Source organism: Dipodomys spectabilis, unplaced genomic scaffold (genome assembly GCF_019054845.1).
Source record: "Dipodomys spectabilis isolate Male_0828 unplaced genomic scaffold, ASM1905484v1 ptg000306l, whole genome shotgun sequence".
NCBI classification, from domain to species: domain Eukaryota; kingdom Metazoa; phylum Chordata; class Mammalia; order Rodentia; family Heteromyidae; genus Dipodomys; species Dipodomys spectabilis.
Genome location: NW_024870983.1, coordinates 974,737 through 1,000,807, shown reverse-complemented (window position 1 = coordinate 1,000,807; position 26,071 = coordinate 974,737). Strand labels below are relative to the sequence as shown.

General features: G+C 34.1%; 1 non-coding gene across 1 annotated transcript; it reads left to right on the top strand.

The window, feature by feature from the left end:
* The first annotated feature begins 22,562 nt into the window (after nucleotides 1–22,562).
* LOC122127658 lies at nucleotides 22,563–22,673 on the top strand. The gene has a single exon (XR_006151238.1). It is a non-coding gene; the product is annotated as a U6 spliceosomal RNA (small nuclear RNA).
* The last annotated feature ends 3,398 nt before the right edge of the window (nucleotides 22,674–26,071 follow it).

Below are 26,071 nucleotides of genomic sequence, written 5' to 3'. Positions count from 1 at the left end.
TGACCATATGTACTTAGATAATGTTTTATAAGCCATTTAAATATCATATTTCTCCTTACGAATTTTTTTCTGAAACACGTGTTACCTCATGTCCAAAAATATACTTGAGCTATTTCAGTGAGGCCAGAAAACATTCATTTTACCTGGAGAAGCACTATAGATTGTTAATGGAAGTAAGTGGAAAGAACTGTTACTGCAAGTGGAAACTGAATCCAAAAGAGGAATTTAACATAGAGAAATGACAAATTCCAATTATTTTGTGCTGTCCTTTTACTGTACAAGAAAAGAATAGGCTTGAAGTAAATTCTATCCCTGACTTCTTGGAGTGTGGTTGCTCTTTACTCATATAAAACCTTTCTGTAAATTTCTAGTTGAAAGTATTACTAAAGAAAGGCCAGAATAGGAAAAATGGAAATAACAATGAGATGTACCAGAATTCATGTTGAAAACAAACTTTACAACTTTGGAGGGGGGGTGGCAGTGGGGATGGGGAGGAAAGGGGAAGAGATGGAAAGGGGAAACAAAGGAGGAGGAAACAATGCTTGATAAGAAATGTACCCATTATCTTGGTCATGTAATTGTAAGCCTTCTGTACGGTATTTTCACAATAACAAAAAAGAAAAAGGTGAAAAACAAAACACTCAAACAAAAAAAGTGTTCTACTACAAAGAAAGAAAGAGATGGTGGTTTTAAAGTGTCTTGTGCATGGATATTTCCCTCCTGAGATGATTCTCTTGTTGCAGAAGTCAGTTGTCCATTCCTTTAGTATGTTCCTGAGTTCTCTATAGTAATAAGGATTCCAAAAAGCAGGATCCAGTAAGTACGATCAACAAAATGATCCTCTTTTCAAACCAGTGCTTTAAGGAAGGTCCCAAAGAAATATGTGGGTTTTTTTGTTTGTTTGTTTGTTTAGTTTGTGCTGGTTGTGGGGCTTGAACTCAGAGGCTGGACCCTGTCCTTGAACAGTTGTCTTTCTTGCCCACTTGCCCCAATGCTTGTACTCCACTGCTTGAGACAAAAATCCACTTCTGGCTTTTTTGGTGTTTAATTACAGATAAGAGTTTGACAGACTCTCCTTCCTGGGTTGGCTTTGAACTAAGATTGTAAGAAAGCCAACTGACACCAACTCTAAAGACTTCTCTTTTGAAACAAGAAATATTAGATGAAGTTTATTATAAAGATAATGTTTGACAATTTTTAAAAGAAGAGAATACGTTCAGTAAAAAAGGCATATCTTAAATAACTCAGCAAAAGTAGGTGCACTGAATCATTTTAGAATTATATTTTTTTCTGCCTGGAAAGATTACTGTTGACCTTGTTGTTCCTTTTGGGGAAATTCAAAGTCATATTTGCACATTTTAGTTGGTTGTGGGACTTGAACGTTCATCCTGGGCGCTGTCCCTAAGCTATTCAGCTCAAATTGAATACTCTACCACTTTAGCTTCAGCACCACTTCCTGGTTTCTGGGGGTTAATTGAAGATAAGAGTCTCATGGGCTTTCCTGACCAGGCTGACATTGAACCACAATCTTATGGTCTCAACTTCCTGAGTAGCTATTATTACAGGCGTGAGCCACTAGTGTCTGGCTCATATGTCCATTTAGTGCACTTAATGACACTATGAAGACAAAGAATGGAAATTTGAAGCAAAGGATGACATTGCAACTTTTCAGAAAAATCGAGGTAGTAACAAATAAGTCCTCCTTTTGCATGTTGTTTCATTAATGACTCATGAGCTATGAGACTCTTACATTACCATCCTCCACTGTCTGTGTATGTGAATATAGTATCAGATATTGTTCATATAAAAATAGAGAAAAACTGAGATTTTTAGAAAACAAAGTAGATCAGCTATAAAAGAACAGCATAGAAGGATATATCATTTATCACATAGAGAAATAGCCTAAGAGATTTAGAATTCTAAAGGCAATGAGGAATAAGCCTAGTTCATAACAAGTTCTTCAATAACCAAAAATGGTTCCCTAGAAGAGTTTCTGGTATGCGTTAGTTATTATTATTATTTATTCCTTCCATCTGGATTTATTCCTTCTCTTCTGTAAAAACTGTTTTTTACCCTCTGACTTTCTCTTTTATATTCATAAGTTTATTTTTATTGTGAAAATACTGTACAGAGGGGTTACAATTTCATGAGCAAGGTAATGAGTACATTTATTATCAAGGATTGCTGCCTCATCCTTTGCTTCCCTTTACCATCCTTGCCCACGAATTTCCCCCCAATCCTCCTCCCCCTGCCCTGTGCCAAAGTTCTAAAGTTGCAATGGGAATTTTTAAGATGGCATTACTTTTTCATTCTTTTACTATATATTATAATTCAGACCAGGTGGTAGAAAAGGAAGTGGAAAACAATACTAAATCCAGTAAGGCTGACATTCCTATCACATAACTAAGGAAATATAGTGTTACGAGCTGCAGGACTCATAGGACTGTTGTATGTGACATTATTATGGAAAACACTATTAACAGTCATCTCCAACATCCATAGCATTCTGCTTCCTCTTTCAAAGTCAAGAGTCAAATATCGTAGCCTTTTTATAGATTGGGTATGTCCTGGGAAGGAAGAAGGAGGATGTAGAAGGTGATGGTGGAAAAATACGTATAGTGGTTCCCTATCCACATTTTTTTGCATTTTTAAATAGTGCTACTGATGAACTCCCACTTACATCTAATTGCCTATGCTCTCTGCACAAGATGCAGATAAATGAAGACATTTATTCTAGTGGATAGTCACATATATTAACAAAAACAAGTTCTGGAAAAAAAGATAATAGGTAAGAAAATATAAAGTGTTGTCTATAAAATGATTTCCTTTCCTAGCAGAACAAAATGTAGTATTAAAATGCTTACTCCAGCTTTCTAGAGATTTTTTTGCTGCCTCAGTATGCAAATGTTCTCTAATTCCTGTACTAGCCAAGAATAAAAGGCAGGATTTGAAGATCTCAATACTTTTAGAAACAAAAGTAAATAATATCTTCCTTCCGGAAGTGACATGTTATGGCAAGTATGATTGATTGTATTATAGTTTCCTTCTTTTTCTTCCTTATGTCAAGTGTTGCATAACTTGGCATGTTACTTTATGTCCTGCTTCAGCTTCCCGTAGGTGAGATTTATCTCTACTCTGAAGTGTCAAGATAGGTCATGTGACTTACTTCAGGTTACAAATATAAACCATTTTACAAATATAAACCATAAATGGTGAAAGGGTATTTCTAGGGGAAGATTTCTATCTCATTGTCTCTGTCAAACAGCTGAGTTGTTTTCAATTAGCTATAAAAATAGCATATTTCCAGAGGGAGTCTTCTTTCAACTTATATACTGGAAGAATATAGCATGTAAAATTGAGGCAAAACTCAAATACAGCCACATATATATAACAGGCAGCACTAAGCTAATATTAGAATTTGATATTAAGAAGTTTGTTGCGGGGCTGGGAAGGTGGCTCAGCGGTAGAGTGCTTACATTGCATGCATGAGGCCCTGGGTTCGATTCCTCAGCACCACATAAGCAAAAAAGAAAAGAAAAAAGCCAGAAGTGGTGATGTGGCTCAAGTGGTAGAGGGCTAGCCTTGAGCTGAAGAGCTGAGGGAGAGTTCAGGCCCAGAGTTCAGGCCCCACAACCAGACCCCCCCCCCCAAAAAAGAAGTTAGTTGCTTACCATTCTTATATACCTTTATGATAGTTGACGATAGCACATCAGAGTTTAACAAATACTAAACAAGAACTAAACAAATAGATAACATTTCCTGTTTGATGCTATTACATATTTTGTAAATCAGCATTCTTCATGTGATCACTTGTGGGGTTATCTTTTTTCTTTTTTTAATTTTTATTTATTTTTTATTGTGAAAATACTGTACAGAGGGGTTACAATTAGATGGGCAAAATAATGAGTACATTTCTTATCAAGCATTGTAGCCTCCTCCTTTGTTTCCCCTTCCCATCCCTTCTCAGCATCCCCCACCCACCCTATCCTCCCCCCCACCAAAGTTGTAAAGTTCGTTTTCGACATGACAACTTGTACTTCTCATTGTTGCAACGGGTCCACCTGTATCCTTATTTAAATGACTTGTTTTTCCCCTTCCTCTCCACAAATTATACCGACATCAAATGTAGTGAAAACAGGGGTTATACTGTGGGGGGGACATACAAAGCAACAAAGAAATAATCTTATAAATGCGTTAGAAACAAATGCATGAAAGAAAAAAAACATTTGAATACATATCTTAGGGTTTATTTTCCTAACATCACCTTATCTGACCTTTTCTGCTTGACTCATACATATACTAGATATTGTAAATAAGGGAAACCATGGGACCTATGTTTCTTTGGGCCTGGCTTATTTCACTTAATATAATTTTTTCCAAGCCTTTCCATTTCCTAACAATTGGGGCAATGTCATTCTTTCTGATGGAGGCATAGAATTCCATTATGTTTTTAATCACTCTAGAGCATGTATCTAAAATCCACAATCATTATCCAAACCTTGTGATTGAGATGAGGAAGAACAAAATATCTAGAATTCTCCTTCTCTTTTCCTCTTCTTCTTTTCCTAGTGTGAATTCTCATCCTTTCTCCAAATTCTCCTATTAATAAAGGAAGAATGACACATTGTGTATATCAAGCAAAAGGCTTCACATCAAGAATTTCATTCTTCCAGAAATAGATGAAGTAAATTAGAGTGGCTCAAGGAAGTATAAAAACATGATTTTTTTTCTCTTTCTGGCTTCCACCACAAAGTCTGAACATGACTCTAAATATCTAATAAACCATTTGCCTTGGCTAACTCTTTAAAGCATAGTTTATTTCTCACTGTTTGTTGTCAGTGGTGGGGCTTGAAATCTGGGCCTGGACACTGTCCCTCAGCTCTTCAGATCAAGACTACTGCTCTTCCACTTGGACCACTGCCAGTTTTCTGGTGGCTAATTGGAGATTAGAATCTCACAGACTTTCCTGCCTAGGCTGGTTTTGAACCATGATTTCAGCTCTCATACTCCTTAGTAGTTAGGGTTACAAGCATGAGCCACAGGCACCTGGCTACATAATTATGTTTTAACATATTTACATTTTATATTTTACATATTCATTCATATGTTCTGTAATGATCAATCTACATCCATTAATTTCTGCATGTAACTTCTATTTTTAGTGAGAATTCTCAAAAACGTAGTTTCTGACTGTAATGAAATATCTATTCTTAACTAAAATCACTTTGCTTCTTGTGGTTTACAATTAATATATTTACTTTTATTCATGGATGTCTGCTAATCAAAATTATATAAAACATGAATTGTAACGTGAAAAAAAATCATGGTTCCAGTACTTGTATTAAGAAAATAATTATGTCTTTTGTTTTCAATTATATTTCTGTGGGAGTGTGTAAAATTAATTGATTTAGCTGTTAAAATTGATAACAGTTACATTATATCAAGATGATTCAAACTTGTATTTGAAAATTTCACACTTAACACAAATATACTTCAACTTTCTTCTAACACATACTTAAAATAACAGTAAAGCAAAGGTTGGTGTTAGCCGTTTATGTGTAGAATCCTAGAAACTCGGGAGGCTAAAACCTAAAGATTTTGGTTCAATGTCAGTCCAAACAGACAAAAATATGAAAACTTATCTCCAATTATCCACCAAGAAGGAGAAGATGAGGATGTGGCTCAAGGAATAGAGTGTCATCAGCCATGAGCAAAAAATACAAGGGAGCCCATTAAACATTTAGCTCAAGCCCTAAAAATGGCATATACACACAAGATAACAACAAAAACGTTCTATGGATATCAATAATGAAGACAAAATAGTAGGAAAAATCATGAGAAATGTATAATCAAATTTGAAGACAGAAATCATTTGACAGAATTTTGATTCATGAGAGGGAAAAGTCGCAGTCTCATTTCTACAATCTCTTCGTAGTCATTTGCGTTGAAACCTGGCTATTGGGTAATGTGAAAGGGCAGATTGGATTACCTGACATAGCAGACATTCCTGTGACTATGCACCATCCCACTCTGCAATCATGTAAAATCATGCTTGTTAATTTAAATAAAACCTCATGTTAGAGATCATTCCACACAGACTGGGGTCCTTAATTTGAGGCTTCAGACCAATGCTTTTGTTTATAACCATTCCTGTTTTATTCCCCTTCCCTGGTGCAGATATACCTTACTTAGCTGGTACCAAGCCAAGACTTTGAACTAGACCCCCCTACCTTAATTCCTCTTTTCTCCAGTTACAATTCATTTCACATGCTACCTCTGTCTTAGCATTAGCTGTTTTCATTCTAATCCCAACCAGAAAACTCTTGAATTCATGTCAACCCACTATAAGTAACCTAGATAGAAAAGGGAGTAAGGATTTAGTATTGGGTGAGGCTTTCATCTATAGCTTTGCATCCAAATAAATCTGTGCTACACTATCTCTTTTTTCTTCATTTCTTTTGAGTCTGACAAATGATTGATTTGGTTTGATGTAATCCCATTTATCCACAATTACATTGGAATTTTTGACCAGTGCCAAGGAACCCTCCTGTTTCCCCTAACTCTTCCTGTAACAATCTCAAAGTATCTGGACTTACATTGAGGTCTTTGATCCATTTGGAATCAATTCTGGTGCAGACGGATATATAACGATCTAACTTCAGTTTTCTGTGTGCAGACAATTCTACCAGAACTCTTTTTTGAAGAGGCTGTTTTTATTCCATCCTTCATTTCTGCTTCCTTATCAAAGATTATATGCCAATTTCTGGGTCTTCAATTCTGTTGTATTGTTGGAATTCTGTGCTTTCATTGGAAAGAATGGCATTACCCCATTCTTGAAGAAATGGAAAGCCTGGAAAAAAAATGATATTAAGTGAAATAAGCCAGATCCAATTCAATATATGCTGCATGGTTTCCCTCATTTGTAATAACTAGACATGTCCATATATCTACAAGTTAATCCAATAGATGGTAAAAGACAAATAATTACAATTGGACATGCTTAACTAACAGCACTCTAAGCATTCACATGGCAAGAACAAGGGAAGCTATTCTTAGTAGAGGATCACAATGGCTCAGTAGCTCTGTGTATATGACCATATAAATGTTTCTTATTGAAATGAACTCTAAGAATCAATCATACATGTGAAATACATATATTGCTATATAATTTAAAAAGATGTCATAAAATAACCGACTTCTCTGTAAACTTAAAACCAAAGTTCTAAGTTTCGAAGATAAAATTGAGGGAAAATTTCAATGCTTAAACTAAAATACATAGGGGGAAAGGTAGGAGAGAAAAGATAAGATGAAAAGTAGAATAGATAACTATTGAAGAATTCATAAACAATTTCTAAAACTATACAAGAGACCTGCAGGTACAGCTCAGTTGTAGAACTAGACTAATATATGTATATATATATATATATATATATATTAGTCTCTCTCTCTCTCTATATATATGTACAAAGCCATGGGTTCAATCTCCATGAAGGCCTAATAATAAGCTAATAAATAGTAGTAATAAAATAATTACTTGAAATAAATACTTTCATATTAGAGAGGCCTGAATCTAAAAACAGTAAACAAAATACTCTCAATTCTTGTACCCAATGACATGAAACTACAAGAATGAAGAGTAAATAGTTGCCTTTTTTATGCTTTCCTTTCCTTTTCTGTTGTCTTCTTTTCTTTTCCTTTGGCACTACTGGTGCTTGATGTTGCTAAGGCTTTAATCACTTTATATTATTTTTGAGGCCAAGCCTCCCTTAAGCAAAGATCTCTTTCCTATGGCTTCCACAAATGTGAGATAACAGGGAAATTACCCTATATCTAGCTTTCTTTGTTTTTAGTTTCTCATGAATTTTCTTTTGTCAGAACTGGCTCTGATATCAGTCTTCTAAATCTCTGCCTTCCAATTATCAAGGTATATTTCAAGCTTGATCCCCATTTATCAATGTAACTTCTGTTTTCTATATTTCATTAAGTTTTATTGAGGTTAGTATGGAACTTTATGATCTTAGAAGAACACAGAGAAATCTTTTGAATACTTTTCCAATTTATTTTAGTATTTCTAGTATGATATCACAAGTGGGACACTAATATTTCACAAGTACCTTATGAATACTTCAGTTATTTTAATTATTTTCTAAATATATTAAGTCCAATATAATTTTTATCAACTCTATATGAATATACCATATTTACAGATACGTTTCTTTACCAAAAATAAGTCTGTCTCATGCTTCCCTTTTTATAATTAAACCCACTACTTCTCATTCTCCCATCCCAAACCTGTTTCATCTTGGCAAACAACACATTTTTTTCTTTCTGACTTCTTGATCATGTAATAACTAAGCTTTTAAGATTGAATTCAAATCTATGGTAGATTATTCCCAGTTATTTTATGCTTTAATATTATACTGTATTCTCTCGAGTTGCTTTTTGTTTCTGTTATTAGAGAATGTTGCACAATTCATTTCCCACTCACTTGAAGAAAGCTTGAATTGATTTCCATTTCTTCGACTAGAGTACATAATGCTGCTATAATCCTCTGAGTTTTGGCTTTTGGGTGAATGTTACATTTTATTTCTATGAGACAAATCCTGAAGAGCTCAATTCCTGTGCTATACTGTGGGTATTTGCATATTCTTCATTCTAGGAACCTGCCAAAACATTTTCAGGAGTGTCTTTCCCATTTGACATTCCTGCCAGGATCCAGTTTCTCTGTTTCTTGGTAGCGTTCAGTATGGTCATTATTGTATTATGTGAAGTAATACTCATACATGACTTATGATGTCATTTTAGTTTTAGTGTGCATTTATTTGATGACCGATGATGCTTCTCTTGTGTTTATTTTTCACAACATGTATTTTGGTGGTTTATACTTGGTGTTCTTTTTAACATTGTTTTGAGAGTCCTATACAGAGTCTAGATTTGAGACATTCTTTAGGTACAGGATTTGCAAATATTTTATCTTTGACTATGGATACCCTTCATCATAATCAACATCATCATCATCATCATCATCATCATCATCATCATCATCATCATCATCATCATCATCATCATCATCATCATCATCATCATCACTACTATTACTTTTGTACATGCATGTATGCTCCTGGGGCTTGAACTCATGGTCCCTGAGATTTCTTGCAATTTATTAACAATTTACCATTTGAGTCAAGCCGCACTTGTAGCTTTTTTGCTGTTAATCAGAGGTAAGATTCTCAGGGAGTTTCTTTTGTGGGCTGCCTTCAAACAGCAATACACAAATCACAGCCTCCCAAATAGCTAGGATGAGATACATGAGCCCCCAACTTCCAACTTCTATTCACTACTTGCATATGAGCTTTCAAAGACCAAATTATTTTACACTTGTATTGAGTTCTGCTATATCAAGTTTTCCTTTCCTGTAATTTTAATGCCAAATTTAAGAGTGCTTCATCTCCAAAATTGTAGACATCTTTCTTTGCTTTACATTTACATCACTCTTTTTGTTTTATATGCCACATTTTCATCCTGCTTGAAGTTAACATTTGAATAAATTATGTTTAAGTCAATGTCACTTTTTAATTCCCCCCAATACGGTCTACCTTATCACCACTTATTAAAGAGAATTTAATTCCACCAATGTTTTCTTTTACCCCTTATTAAATATCCCTTGATAATATTTATATGGATCTAATCTGGTGCCTTACAGACCCATTGAGCTGTATAATCTTCCCTTACAAATATAACAATTTTACACTTTCAGTTTTAATATTGGATAGAGAAATATATTCCAGTTTATTTTCTTTGTCAGTGAGCCAAAAATAGCTGATCAGGTGTTTTTAGAAATTGTCATAAACTTATAAATGAAACTGTGAATCTGGGCAGTGTTGCCTAATGCTTATGATCCTAGCTCCATAGGAGGCTGAGATCTGAGGATTGTGGATCAAAGCCAGCTGAAACAGGAATGTCCGTGTGACTCTTATGTCAAATTAACCACCAGAAAACCAGTAGTGACACAGTTGCTCAATGAGTAGAAAACTCACTTTAAACTGAAGAGCTGAGTGAGAGTGCCCAGTACCAGATTTCAAGCCCAATGGATGACCAAAACAAAGGGGAGGGGACAATTTATATCTTTTTTCAATTGTATCATCCAATCCACAAGAATGATATATCTCTATTTGTTTAGATTTTTGCTTTTATGTTCAGCATTGTATAATTTTCAATGACAGAGGGTGAACAACACTATAATACATTTTGACATGTGTGAAGATAGCACAAAGAAGTTCACAGAAAACAGTTGAAAAATAAGGGGCAATGGGAATGAAGAAAGTCAGAAACAAGTTAATCAGGCCTTTGATCAATATGTGAGTGTGTAAAATATTTCAATAAGATTGCCTTTTACAAATAATATACACCAATTAATAAATATCTTCTAAAGGCATTGATATTCATGTATGACATAAAGTATAAATACAGGTTCTGTGGTGAAATGAAAGATAGATGAGAAAATACATACTTATATTAATTGTGTAAATGAACTAAGAAATTTGGTCAACATCCTGAGGGCTCATGCCTCAAAGGAATAGAAAGTTATTGGTATCTAAGATAGTAGTAAAATGTTATACTTGAAACAATTTAATTTATAAAATCTGCTTTTTATCCCAAAATAAACAGCATGTAATTAACCGTTTAGTAAATGCAAGTTTGCAATTTTCACTTATCTGCATGTTCTCCATGCATGAATGAAACCAACAAATGAAGGGTCAGAAATAACCAGGTGAATCTGTTTGCATATGTAGTAAATATGTACACAAATGTTTTTCTCATTTTTTATGCATCATCAAATATCTATTTGCAAACAATGTACATTTAATTCTAACTATTCAAAAAATTGATGTAACCAAAGGATGTCAATATATTTAAAAATGAATACTAGTATTTATAGTGCTATTAATATTACAGTTTTCATGTTATATTAATTATAATAAATTTTATTATGTATTTTATCAGAGAAATTATCATCCTCTGATTGTGATGTCTGTGGGAGTCCTAATAACAGACCGGAATTAAAATCAAGGACATCTAAATTTGTTGGCTCAAATGAATATTTCTGACAGCAAATAACTCATCGGAGATTATTCAAACACATCAGAAGGGCCTTAGAAAGGCTGTACCACATATAAATGATTACCTATGATGTGATTCAAGAACCACTAAGCAATCATACTTCACTTTGCCAACACTATAATTACTCCCATTGTAAGAAGAATCATTCACATAATTCACATGATATAAACTTGTCCTTAACTTATTATCTTCTATGAAATAATATCTAAATGACGCACCACACTGAGTTAAAGAAAAAGTTGCAAAGTGTATTGGACGATGTAACTCCTTCCAGATACACATGTTGAAAATCTATTCTCCTGTCTGGTGACATTAGAATCATCCTTTCAGAGATGATCCTGCAATAATGATCTTGATAAAAGAAGTCCAATATAATTACTCTGCCATGTGAAAGTCCAGCAAATAAATTTTAATGAACCAGAAAGCAGGCCCCCATAAAGCAAGGAATTGCTTTGAATAACCATTTTTATAATCAATATTCAACCTTCTGGAGTATGGATAATATACTCCTAATTTTTTAGGTCACTTTGAAATATTCTCTTGTAACAGCCCAATGGCTGACATGAAGCAAAGTAGTTTTGATTCTAATTTCACAAATTCTGATAAAAAGATTCATAATATTTAATTATTTGAATTTTTTCTCCAAACTACCAGGTTAAAAATAGTTTTAAATATGAATTTAATTGAGGTTCAATTCTCTATTCAACTATCATAATTTTTGAATACTTTTATCTTTAATTATTTGTACAAAGGAGTTGCCAATCTCTGAAATAGTTTATGCATACAGTGCATCTTGACCAATGTCACCCCTTTTAACATTCTCATCCACATCTCCCAATCAACCCCAATCCTTATGTATCCCAATATTATGTTATGGAATTACTTGCCATTTAACAAAGCAGTTTATGTGTACAGTGCACTTAGAATTGTGTTACCATTTCAAAATCTTCACTCCATTTCACACTACCCTTTCCTTTGTGTATTCCAATTCTGGGCACTATACAAGGGATTCTTGCCTGTATTCTACCCTTTTTCCCTCCAATTTCCTACCCCTCTCACTTTCCCCCCACTTTCCTCTCCTGTACACATTTACTGGTATTTAATTTGTTGGGCTTTGACTTAGTCTTTTAAGAGAAGTGTTGTATTTTCACTCTCCATGGACTCTGACACTTCAGATAATTCATTTGTACATCCTTGCATACCATCAAGTGTGTTTACTTTTACATTTATAGGCACTTTCTCTGTACCACAAATGAGGAAAATCATGTAACCTAAGTTTCTCTGGGTCTAGTTTATTTCACTTAAGATTAATATTTTGTCTTTCACTTTCGTTAAGAATGGGGAAATATTATTCTTTCTGATGGATGAACAGAAGTACATTATGTATGTATAGCTGTATGTTTGTATGTATATATATATGTATATAAACACATACACACTTGTAAACAGGATTCAATAAAATAAAATATATATAAATTTATATATATATACATATATATATAAATTCTTGATCCCTTTTTACAATGAGAGGCATGTGGGTTGATTCCATATTTTGGCTACAGAAAATAATGCAACAATTAACATGATTGTGCTGGCAGCTTCAGTGTGGCTTTATTTCTACTCTATTGGATAAATGCCTGTAAATGGAATTGCTGGATCATAAGTAGCTCTCTATTCAGTTTTGTGAGCAACTTCCATGGTGTTTCCCAAACTGCTTGAAGAATATTACATTCCTACCAACAGTTTAATAGAGTTTCCTTTGGTCGACATCTCTATCAGTATCTGTGATTGTTCATTTTTTCAAAAGACATTGTAACAGGGGTGAAATGAATCTCAGTGTTCTTTGGATTTGCATTTCTTTTATGGAGAGAAATATGTCTATTTGTCAATTTTCTTCTGAGAAGTTTCTCTTTAAGTGTTTATCCCATATATTAACTGGGTTCTTGTTTATTTTAGGGTTTATTTTCATTGGGTTTAATTTTTTATCTTTAAATATGGGTTATGTTTGAAAACCCTTGTCTGATGCTTAGGTAGTAATAATCTTCTTCCAGGTGCCTCAGTGGTAGAGCACTTGCCTAGCATGCATGAGGCCCTGGGTTCGATTCCTCAGCACCACATAAGCAAAAAGAAAAAAAAATAATCTTCTTCCATTCTGTTGTATTAGAATGTGCCTCTAATTCTACAAGTAAACACACTTGGAAGGTAAAGGAGAAACCATTACACTTGGACATGATAAATTATATAGGATTCAAAACATTTACATAGTAAGATCTAAGGAGGATGCCCTTTGGAGAGGATCACAAAGGCTCAATAGCTATATCAATATTATCATATAAAATAATGTTCATCCAAATGATCTCCAGGAAATGGATATGTAAAGTTTTATTTATTATTTTGCTTTTTCCCTTCTGCCTTCTGTTGCTGTTTTCTGTTTCTACACCTTAGGTCGTATATGTCAGTTTGGAAAGGGCAATAGGGAACACAGACATAGTGGGACAAAGAGTCAACAAATGCAGCAGTGCAACTCAATAGACACTACATTGAAAATGAACTATACAACTTGTGGGGGAGGGAGGTTGGAAGGGAAAAACTGGGAGAACATTAGGGAAGATGTGCCACTGTTCAAAAAGAAATGTGCTCATTATCTGACTTATGTAATTGTAACAATTCTATACATCAACTTTACAAATGAAAAATTGACTTCGTAAACAGGCCTCAGTAGCTATACTAATATTGGATAAAATAGGTTTTAAATTCAAGTGGTATGAAAGTAAAGAGACAAAGAAGGACATTAAATATTGATAAAGAGAACTATCCATCTGGAGATATAACAATTCTAAATATTAATGCCCTGAATCCTAGAGATCCCAAATTCATCAAACAAATGCGAATTGACATAAAAACATGCATACATCCAAACACATTGTTGGTTGCTTGAACACATCATTCTTACCTCTGGACAGGCCATACAGGTCAAAACTTAGCAAAAAACTTCAGAACTAAATAACTGCATTGACAAGCTATACCTAACAGATATCTACAGAATATTTTACCTAGCAGAGTCACAATATATATTTCTCTCAGCAGCCCATGGAATGTTGTCCAAAATAGATCATATCGTAGATCACAAGGAAAATATGTGAAATTCAAAAATAAAAATGAAGTTATTCCTTGCATCCTGTCAGACCACGATGGGACCAAATTAGATCTCAACATCAAAAGGCATCACAGAAAATTGCGAAACTCACAGAGACTGAATAACACATTGCGAAATCATCAATGAGTCACTGAAGAAATATGGAGGGAAGTTCCAGCATTTATGGAATTCAGTGCAAGTTAACACACAAAATTCTACCTCCTCTGTGACACAACAGCACAGGTAATACTCAGAGGAAAATTTATAGATTTGAGTATGTGAATTTCCCGTTCTTTTTGATATTTCAAATGGCTTGGAAGTAACATAAGAAATAATTGAAGTTGTTAAGAAAATTTAATTTAGAATAAGGAAACAAATAAGAGTCAACTCCATAGCATAACCTTTAGGAAAAATTAATTAAGAATATGGCATGTCCTTTGTAACTTAATATTAGACATTAGGGCAAATGTCAGAAACACTCTACAAGAAGCAAACAGAAGTCTTTGATAAGGTATATTAAAGACAAGTAATTTCACCTACATTTTGTATTTTATGACAGCATATTTTTGTTTGCTAATCAGAGAAACAAAAATATTTTTAAATATGATATGAAAAATGCATCATCATGAATGAATGAAATCAGGGAATAGATAGCTCAGGAGCTGGGTGGTTCTGTTAAATATTCTCCTTTTTTAATGATCAGGTGTTTTTGCATGTTTGGAACTATAAATGTATTTTATGTCTGGGCAAGAAAGTTTGATTATTAGATCACTGTCTGAGACCCAATATCAGGAACCTAACTCGAGTTAGAGTGGTAAATATATGTGTGTGTATGTGTGTGTGTGTTTGTGTGTGTGCGTTTGTGTGTGCGTGTGTACATGCCTGCAAGCATTTATTTAGAAGGAAGAATCTTCTTTCCATCACGATATATACATAATTGTATTAGTTATACTACATTAATGACAGCAGATAAAGGTAATTAACATTTTATGCCATATGTTTATGTCCTATGAATGGATGAACAAACTAAAAGGTTATGTTTGAAGTATGAGCTTTAAGAAAGGTCAGCTGAAAGTACCAACATTTGCAATCTTGAGAAAGATATCATTGGGAATGATTTTATTGTAGACCAATTTTAGACAACACTTGAAAGGATATGTAATCCAATATGAAAATGCAATATTTATTTATCTTTCCTTAGCTACACTATTCTATAAATTTGTAGGAAAACCAGTTAAAGTTGTGGACTGATTCTAATGTACATAATATACTGTGTTTATGTAGAGAATTTGAGTATCCAAAGTTTTAATATGCCTGTGGTCCTAAAACCAATACCTTATTGATATTGAGTAATAAATACAACTTCATATAAGTACAGAAGTTTTCCTTGTATCTTTTTAATATATATTTTTATTGTAAAGATACAGTACAGAGGGGTCACAGTTACATAACTAAGGTAATGAGTCCATTTCTTACTGAATATTTTTAAGCCCTCCTTTTTTTTCCCCTCCCATCCCTTCCCTTTACACCTCCCCAACCCCTCCTCCACCATCCCTCTGATAGTGTGTCTTGTCGATATCATTGTTACAATGGGTCAATCTGTATCTTTTCCATTTATTTAAATGAAGAAATAATGGTTTGATTTAATCTGATTCTACTTGTGTAGACAGAAATAAAATCACTCGCCAAGTTCAAAAGCACATAAATGAAACGCACATCATTTTTTGTCAATTGCTTTAATTGTGTTCTGCATATTTATTGACAAGTTACAAATTATTTTCAAATTTTAATACATTAAAAATACTTACTTTTTTTTCTTATTTTCTTGGTCAGGAAATCAGCAAGACCTCAGTCAACATTTTTCACATAGGACTTTTCACATGCGTTGGTTAAATGTTGGCCTGAGCTCCAGTCTTCTGAGGACTCACTCATGTGCTTAGGAAATGATGCTGGCTGTTGGAAAAGAGGTCAAGGAAGGATGCCATTTAAAGCCTTATAACTTTATTCTATACCAGGATATTCTCCTGCTGCTTTGGTTGTTGAGAGTGTCTACAAGAGCAAGCATTCCATGCAAAGCAGGGAGTCAGCATATGACCTTTACTTACTGAGATTTCTGATTAACTTGCTATCACTTGTACTGAACTTTGCAAGTCAATTTGTCAAAACCTACCAGTTTTAAGAGATAAGAGGAGTGGTAAAAGAACTCTTAGAGACAAATACATATTCAACATATTTTGTTCCAAGCATTCCATCTAAGGCATATTCAGCAAGTAGTGAAATTTGTGTTGGCTGTGACTATGTGTCATTCTCCAGGTGTGCATGTATACATGTGTAAATGTATGTGTGTATTTGTGTATATAATAGCATAAATGTGTACATATATAATGGCATATACACATATATATGCATATACAAATATATATAGTGCATATATATGAAATGTTCAGTGACTTAATCTCTAGTTCCCAGCAACTTGCCATTCTCACAAAGTGTTCATGATAAACTACTATGAGGATCTGTGCTCTATGATGGGCATCCTTTGTAGTTACTTCCCCCATTACCTTGTTCTTCATCCCTGTGAACAACTTCGGTCTAATTTCCATAGGATAGATTTGTTTTCATTACATGTATTTCCTTACTGATAATAAAATAAAAATGATGTTTTTAAAAGAAAAAGGACATTTAGGTCACAGGTTAAAACTATCTTATCTGTCCCAATGATTCCTATGAGATAAAATATATAATATTTTATATAAAATATATAAAATTTATAATAGTAGTAAAAGTGAAAGGGAATTCTTGTCATTTAGAATGGCAAAGAATAATATCACGTCACTGTTACAACTCTCGAAGAATGCAAGGATAACTGATGGTCCCTATCATGTTCCCCCAAAACCAGTGGATCCTGATGTATAATAGTAGACCAGCAGAAATTCTAAGTAGAAGACATGGAGCCAGAAAGAGAAAGAGAATGAATGAGAAAGAAAAAAAGACAGAAAAATATCATAATACTGAAAGTGCATAACAGATAAGCAAGAGTTGTATGAGAATATTCATACTGCTATCTTTAGACCCTAAATGTACATTTGTCAGTATCTGACGTATGATAACGTATCAACATAAAATGTAAAGTGGTTTTGATAAAAAATAAAAATGACTAAGAAGAAATTATAAATGCAAAAACAATCTGCACAGAAGCAAACTCTCAGAGATATTTCATGACTTTGAAAAGGATAAAGTGGCCGTAGTTAATATAAATTTCGAAGTACGAAAATTCACAAAAATATAAAAAGAGATGGGTGCCTGTGGCTCCTGCCTGAAATTCTAGCTACTCAGGAGGCTAAGATTTGAGGATCATGGTTCAAAGCCAGCCCAGGCAGGAAAGTCCATGAGATTCTCATCTCCAATAAACCACTAGAAAACTGGAAGTGGCTCTGTGGCTCAAGCGGTAGAGGGGTCGCCTTGAGCTGAAGATCATAAGGACAGTGCCCAAGCCAATAGTTCAAGCACCATATCAGACTATAGATAGATAGATAGATATAGATATATATTCATATCCATATATTTTGTTTTATAACCCAAAGCAGAAAGCAAATAATTTTTAGATTATTTTTTAAAACACAGTCTCTCAGGATCTGGGAAGGTTGCTCAGTGGTAGATTACTTGTCTTGCATGCATGAGGTTCTGGGTTTAATTCCTCAGCACCACATAAGTAGAAAAAGATGAAAGTGGCGCTGTGGCTCAGGTGATAGCAGTAGCCTTGAGCTGAGGAAGAGTACCCAGGCCCCGGAGTTCAACCCCAATGATCAACAAAATCAAAATATAAAACAAAACAAAACAGAGTCTCTCACATTTGTGGCTTCAACTCTGTAATACCGCTGCTTCAGCCTAGGGCTAAGATTTTAGGTGTGGACATTTATCAATACTCCTGATTCACACTTTACTTGAAGATTTTTTAATACATATTTTGTTCTTAATTTTCCTCTTTATAAATTCACATGCACCTATAAAAAATGGTTTTGCCAACCCAGTAACCTTCTCAAAGTATCTCCTGATGACGACTTACAAAAAGTTGTATTATGTTACAACAAGGGAAACAATGCTACAAATAAAGAAAGCCAATGATTAAATATTAATGATTAATAAAATAAAAAAACAAAACGATTACCAGTTTTTTCAGTATTTGATGGTGTACTACATATTAGGTTTTACTATTTTCTCATATTCCTGTATATTTAAAACTGGCTAAGATTATGATGTTCAACAAGAGTTTTATAGGCTATGTGTAGTCTTTAAAGTTACCCACTAAGATGACTCTTTATGACTCATCTCATGATTTTTATATGGCTTATATCATCGTTTGTTCCTCGCTAAAATATAAAGTAAGGAAGCCCTAAAGTTTTAACATAAACTGTGTAGTTAACAAAGTCTTAACTCTTCACTCGACTTCTTTACACAAAGACTTTGCAACTTCTCATTAGTAAAGTTTCTGAAAATGAACATACTTAGTAGTATGTCTGCTACCGTCAACCTTAAATACTTTATAGAAAAGTTTTATGACCTGACAAACAGTCCTAATTATGGCATATATAAGCAAATTCCCAAAATTAAATATATTTAAAACTTTAAAATTTTTAACAAACCTTACCACTTGCTGCAGTGTCCATTAAGACAGGTGCTTGTATAGAATAATTGAATTTCTCCTCCTACACATCTCTTGAACAATAAATATCTGGACTTATTTTGTTTTTGTCATGTCAATCTTGCCTTTATTCTTACATGGTTCTAAAATATCACGACTTACTTTCTGATGAATTGTCTAGTTTCAGAAAATCGTACGTTCTCTCAAATCTCACATATATCCAAAGGCATTAATTGTTCGGGACTTTATCACACTAGATAGATCAACTCGGCAAAAACTCAACAGAGAAACTGCAGACCTTAACAATTGCATAGATCAACTAGATTTAACAGAAATCTACCGAATATTTCACCCAGCAGCATCAGCATACACGTTCTTCCCAAGAGCACATGGAACATTTTCCGAAATAGAACACATTTTAGGTCACAAACCAAACTTGTAAAGAAACATTGAAATACATTCTCCCAGATGACAAGGAAAAAATTGAACTCAACACCTAAAGCCACCAAAGAAATTCCTGTAACAAGTGGAGCCTGAACAACACACTGTTGAGCCACCATTGGGTCATGGAAGAGGTTAGAAATGAAATTCAAGTGTTTATGATATTCAACAAAAATGAACACACAAACTCCCAGCTCCTCTGGGAGAGAGCAAAGGCAGTACTCAGAGACAAGTTTATAGATTTGAGTTCCTACATCAACTAACTGGAGAGATCTAAAACCAATAATTTAATGAGACATCAAGCATCCTTGAAAAAGAGCAGCATGATAAACCCCAATCCAGGAGATGGAAATAAATAATCAGAATTAAATGAATTAAAATCCAATAACAACATAGAACAAATAAAAAAAAAAAGAGTTGTTTCTTCGAAAAAATTAACAAAATTGAGAGACGGTTAGCAAATCTTCTTAGAAAAACAAGAGAACACACCCAAATAAACTCAGAGAAGAGAATGGAAACATAACCACAGAAACAAATATGATTCATAACATTATAAGGAAATACTTCTCAAAACTTTATGCTAATAAGTTTGAGAACTTGGCAGAAATAGGCCTTTTCCAAGCAAATATGGACATGCCGAAACTGAAACAAGATGAGTCATGCCATCTTAACAGGCCCATATCAAGCCTTGAAATAAAAACAGCCATAAGAGACCTCCCATCTAAGAAAAGCCCAGGACCAGATGGTTTAAGAGCAGAATTCTACAAGGCCTTCAAAGCAGAGCTCACACCAATACTCCTCCAACTCTTCAATGAAATAGAAAGAGAAAGTTCACTACCAAACTCATTCTTTGAAGCCATAATCGCCCTCATCCCAAAACCAGGAAAGGACTAATTAAAGAAAGAGAACTATAGACCCATTTCTTTGGTGAATATTGATGCAAAACTTCTGAACAAAATGTTGGCAAATCGACTTCAGCAATTACTCCAATAAATTATACACCATGATCAAACAGGATTCAATTTCAGGGATGCAAAGCTGGTTCAATATTGACAAATCAATTAACATTATTCATCACATCAACAAGAACAAGGGTAAGAACCATATGGTTATCTCAATAGATGCAGAAAAAGCATTTGACAAGATCCAACACCACTTTATGATGAAGGTTCTGGAAAAATTAGGAATCCATGAAACATTCTTCAATACAATAAATGCTGTATATGACAAACCTACAGCCACCGTTATACTCAATGGTGAAAAACTAAAGCCAATTCCTTTAAAATCAGGAATAAGACAAGGATGTCCACTCTCTCAACTGCTCTTCAATCTAGTATTAGAATGCCTAGCTACAGCAATAATACAAGATGCTAACATAAAGGGGATCCAAATATGGAAAGAAGAAGTAAAACTCTCCCTCTTTGCAGATGACATGATTTGTATTTAAAGAATCCCATAGACTCCACTCCCAAATTACTCAAGCTGATTCAAAACTTTGGCAAAGTAGCAGGGTATAAAATTAACCTTCAAAAATCAATGGTTTTTATGTATGCCGATAATGAGAAAAGAGTGGCTTGAATAGCAAAGTAACTCCATTCATAATAGTCTCACAAAAAATGAAATATCTAAGAATTAACTTTACCAAAGAATTGCAGGACCTCTATGATGAAAACTTAAAAAACCAGAAAAAGGAAATCAAAACAGAACTTAGAAAGTGGCAAAAAACACGCATGCTCTGTGATTGGAAAGATCAACATCTTGAAAATGGCAATACTTCCCAAGGCTATCTATAAATTCAATGTGATACCTATTAATATTCAAACTTCATTCTTCAAGGAAATAGAACAGGCAATCCAAAAATTCAAACGGAACAATAAAAAACATGGAGTAGAAAAAAACGATATTTAACAGAAAGAACAGTGCTGGAGTAATATCAATATCAAATTCCAAAATCTACTACAAAGCCATAGTAAACAAAACAGCTTGGAACTGGCACAAGAACAAACCTCGGGACCAATGGAATAGAATTGAAAACCCAGAAATGTACCTACAGCCCTGTAGCCATCTAATATTCGATAAGGAATCTAAAAAATAGAACAGAAGAAAGACAGCCTCTTCAGTAAATGGTGCTGGCACATTTGGTTAACTACTTGTAGAAAACTAAAGCTAGATCCTTATATATCACCCTGCACAAGAATCAACTTCAAATGGAACAAACACCTCAGAGTTAAAACAGACAGTGTGAAAACATTACAGGCTGCAATAGGAGAAACTCTAAGTCTCCTTGCACATCCCAAAATTTTCTTAATAGAGACTCAGAAACACAACAAATCAAAAAAAGTTGGACTTATTGGATTGCATGAAATTGCAGAGCTTCTGCATGGCAAAGGACATAGCTAGCAAGATCAATAGAAAACCCACGGATTCAGAGATCTTCATTAGCCATACAACGGACAAGGGTCTCATATCTAAAATATGCCTAGAACTCAAAAAACTATGTTTTCATAGCATTATTTACCATAGCTAAGATATAGAACCAACCCAGATGCCCCTCAATGTATGAATGGATCAAGAAAATGTGGTATATATACACAATGGAATGCTTTGCTTCCATCAGAACGAATGACATTGTCCCATTTGTTAGGAAATGACAAGACTTGGAAAAAAATATGTTAAGTAAGCCAGGCCCAAAGAAACAGAGGTCCTATGGTTTCCCTTATTTGCAATAACTAGTATATGTCTGAGTCAAGCAGGATAGGTCAGATAAGCTGATGTTAGGGAAATATACCCAAAGATAAGTATTCAAATGATTTTTCTTTAATCCAATTGTTTCTAATATATATATGAGATGATTTCTATGTTGCTTTGTATGTCCCTCCCCCAAGGTTTAACGCCTGCTTTCACTGTATTTTATGTTGGTATAATTTTTGGAGGGGAAGGGAAAAAATATCATTTAAATTGGGATACAGTTGGACCCATTGCAACAATGAGATATACAAGTCGTTATGTCGTAAAACGAACTTTACAACGTTGATGGGGGAGAGGATCAGGTGTCAGAGCTAGTGGGAGTTTGGGAAGGGAGAGGAAGGGGAAACAAAAAGGAGGCAACAATGCTTGGTAAGAAAGGTATTCGTTATTTTGCCCATGTTATTGTAACTCCTCTGTACAGTATTTTCACAATAAAAAGAAAGAAAATGAATTACACTTCATATATAAAAAATGTTCTGTGCTCAATTCAGCAGGAAATACACTAACATTGGAACAATACAGAGAAGATTAGAATGGCCCCTGTGCAAGGATGACATGCAAATTCTTGAAGTGTTCCATATTTTTACAACAGGTGCTGGAGGGTATATTGACAGAAGGGAACCCTACCGAATCCTTGGTGGGAGTGTAAACTTGTTCAACAACTTTGGAAAGCAGTATGGAGGTTCCTCAAAAGGCTCCACATAAAGCCCCCCATGACCCAGCAATCCCACTTTTGGGCATTCACCCAAATGATCACAAACAAGACCACAATAAAACTAACAGCACAACTATGTTTACTGCAACATTATTTACGATAGCTAAGATATGGAACCAATTCCAATTCCCCTCAATTGATGAATGGAGCAAGATAATGAGATAGATAGATAGATAGATAGATAGATAGATAGATAGATAGATAGATAGATAGATAGACAGACAGATAGATAGATTCATTCTATGCCTCCATCTGAAAGAATGACATCACTCAATTTGTTAGGAAATGGAAAGACTTGGAAAGAAACTTATTAAATGAAGTAAGACAAGTCCAAAGAAACATAGGACCCCTGCTTTCCCTCATTTTCAGTTACTAATATATGTCTGGGATAAATAAAAAAGGTCAAAAGCTATGTGCATATGACTACATAAGATGATGTTAAGGGAAATGTACTCCAAGATATTGACACAAGTGGTTTTTTTCTTTCGTGCTATTGTTTTTAAAGAACTTACAATGTATGATGTGATTTTTTTTGTTTCTTTATATGTTCCTCCCCCACTTTATAACACCTGTTTTCACTGCATTTGAAGTTGGTGCACCAATATCTTATATATATGCTTCTCTAATTTGGGTAGGGGAAAGGTAAAAACACAATGTTTAAATAGGGATACAGGTTGACCAATTGTAACAATGAGATGCACAAGACACTATGATGAAAAATGAAGTTTATATTTAGGCAGGGTGGGGGAGACGGGGAGGAGAGGCTACTTGTGGTGGTTAGAGAGAAAGGATGGTGGGGGGAAATAAAGGAGGAGGTAACAATGCTTTTTAGGAAATGTACTCATTAACTTTCTCATGTAAATGTGACCCCTGTGTACAGTATTTTTCCAATAAAAATGTATGAAAATGATCTGAGAAGGAAAAGTTTATTTTCCCCATTTTCCCTATATAATATCGTTAACAAAGAAATTAATGCAAAACACTGACATGAAAGTATTTTGCAAAAGTGTGTGTGTGTGTGTGAGTGTGTGTGTGTGTGTGTGTGTGTGTGTGTGTGTCTGTGCATGCCCGCGCACATGTGAGTACTCGTGCATATGCTTTGGCATGCTCAGAGTTTGAACTCAGGACTTCAAGGTCTTGCTAGGCATTTCCTCTCTAGATTGATGAGGTTCTATATAAGCTACATCACCATTCCTGGCTCTTTGGTAGTTCATTAAAAGTTTTGAAAAATAATCTTATGAATTTTTTTTTTGCTCTGATTGTCTTCCAACTGTTATCCACAGATCTGGCGCTCCTGAGTAGATATCCCAAGTAGACAGGATTACAGGTGTGGCCATCCAGCACAAGGCTTTAAAAATAATTTTCAAAGTAGTAAAACATTTACTTCACGGGAGCCTGTTTTATTATCTATTAATTTTAAAGCATTTTGCACTGATTGTATGTGAATTCATTTCGCTTCTGGATTCTAAAAAACTGTAAGTGATGATATTTGAAAGTTTTATTACTTTTTAAAAAGGAAACGAACTATGGGACAGAAGAAATTTGCCCCTCCTTGGACCTCAATTTATGCGCTCAGTTCTGTGCATGATAAGCCAATGTCACCAAAACAATCTCGGTTGAAGACAAAATGTAACAGAAAAAAATAACCATGGGCATTGCTATGCTATTATTTCTTGGATAACATGAATATTGAATTGAGAGTGTAAGAGAATGGAGAGATTTTACTTATCATTTTGTATTGCTGAAAGACTGTTGGAAACTTTAACTCATTTCCTTCCTCACTGTGTGTCTTTGGGCCATACAATTCGTGCCTTTAATTACAATTTTTCCCAACATTAAAATGGTAATAACATTAGCATTAAAGCAAATTTTATCTTAAGAATTAAGAAATAAAACTTGTGAAATACTTAACATAAAATTCTATGAATGAGCTTTGAGTTTAGCCAGTAGTTTTTTAAAATACTAAATAGAACGCAATAAGTATTACAGAAACCATTACATGTAGTGAATAACCAGATGTAAAGTTATCTATTTACCATGCTCTGCTTCGAAGGAAGCCAGATGGATAACTTCCCATGCTGCACATCAAGTTGATTATCTTATGTCTTGGTAGTTTAAAAATATCAGGGATAGAATCATGAAGTAATGTTGTAGATTGAGGTTAAGTCCATATAAAAAAGTACAAACCTGATAAAACATAAACATATCTCAGCAGTATATTGTTTTTTACATCATTTAAGTTACATTGTAAAGATAGGGAAAACCTAGCAGAATGAATTCTCTTTTTGATATATTTTCATAGGTCCTAAGAAGGATGAACTCTTTCCTCACTCTTGTAGAGGCATCATCAGATGAGAGGAAATGTATTTTTTTATTTGCTTCCTTCCATTTATTCTTCAGTTTGAAATCTGAACTACATGAGACTGAAAGAAGCTAAGGGAAATTAGACTCGCAGGCTTTGGAAAGAGCAATCAACATAAAATAAATAAAATACGTATAGCCTTGTAAAAGGTACAACTAAATTGAATTATATAGTCTCAAGTGTAAACAGAAAACGACTTAAGCAATATCATGTTATTAAAAATTGAAAAATGTTAGGAATTTAATTTTTTCCTTTCTACTATATTAAATTAAGTATTGATTTTGTATAGAGAGATTAAAGATGAGATTAACAAAAGTTCTGAATAGACCTGTTTTCCAAAAATCCCTGAAAATCACCAGTGGGTTTACAAAGTTGGGTTTAATACCACTTCCATGTTGGCTTAATGCTTTGTGAACAGAAGTCATTATAGAGAAATGCAATTCAAAATTACTATGATACTACTTCATAACAATTAAAACTAATCAAAACATCAAAGGAGTCAGGTGTGATGGTAAAGGCTAGTAAGTGCAAGCAGTTAGGAGGTTGGAGTAAGAGGATTTGAGTTTAAGGCCAGTCTGGGGTACTGCACTTCGTAAAAACCTGCCTTTATAAAAACTCTAAAGGTAATAATGTTGGTGAGAGTGTAGAGAAATAAAATTTTCTTCACTCTTGTTCAAAATACAGGTTAGTATTCTCATTGTAGAAAGTAGTGTGCAGTTTTCTAAAGAAATGCAAAGTTGAAATATCATCTGACCCACCAATCATATGATTATTTCTGTATGAGTAACTCTTAAGTATATCCGTATTTCATTGTTATTCACATCAACAACCAAGATATAAATTGAAGTTAAGTTTTCAACTACAGACTAATAAAACAACTGTTGTACATGAACAAATATATTTTAT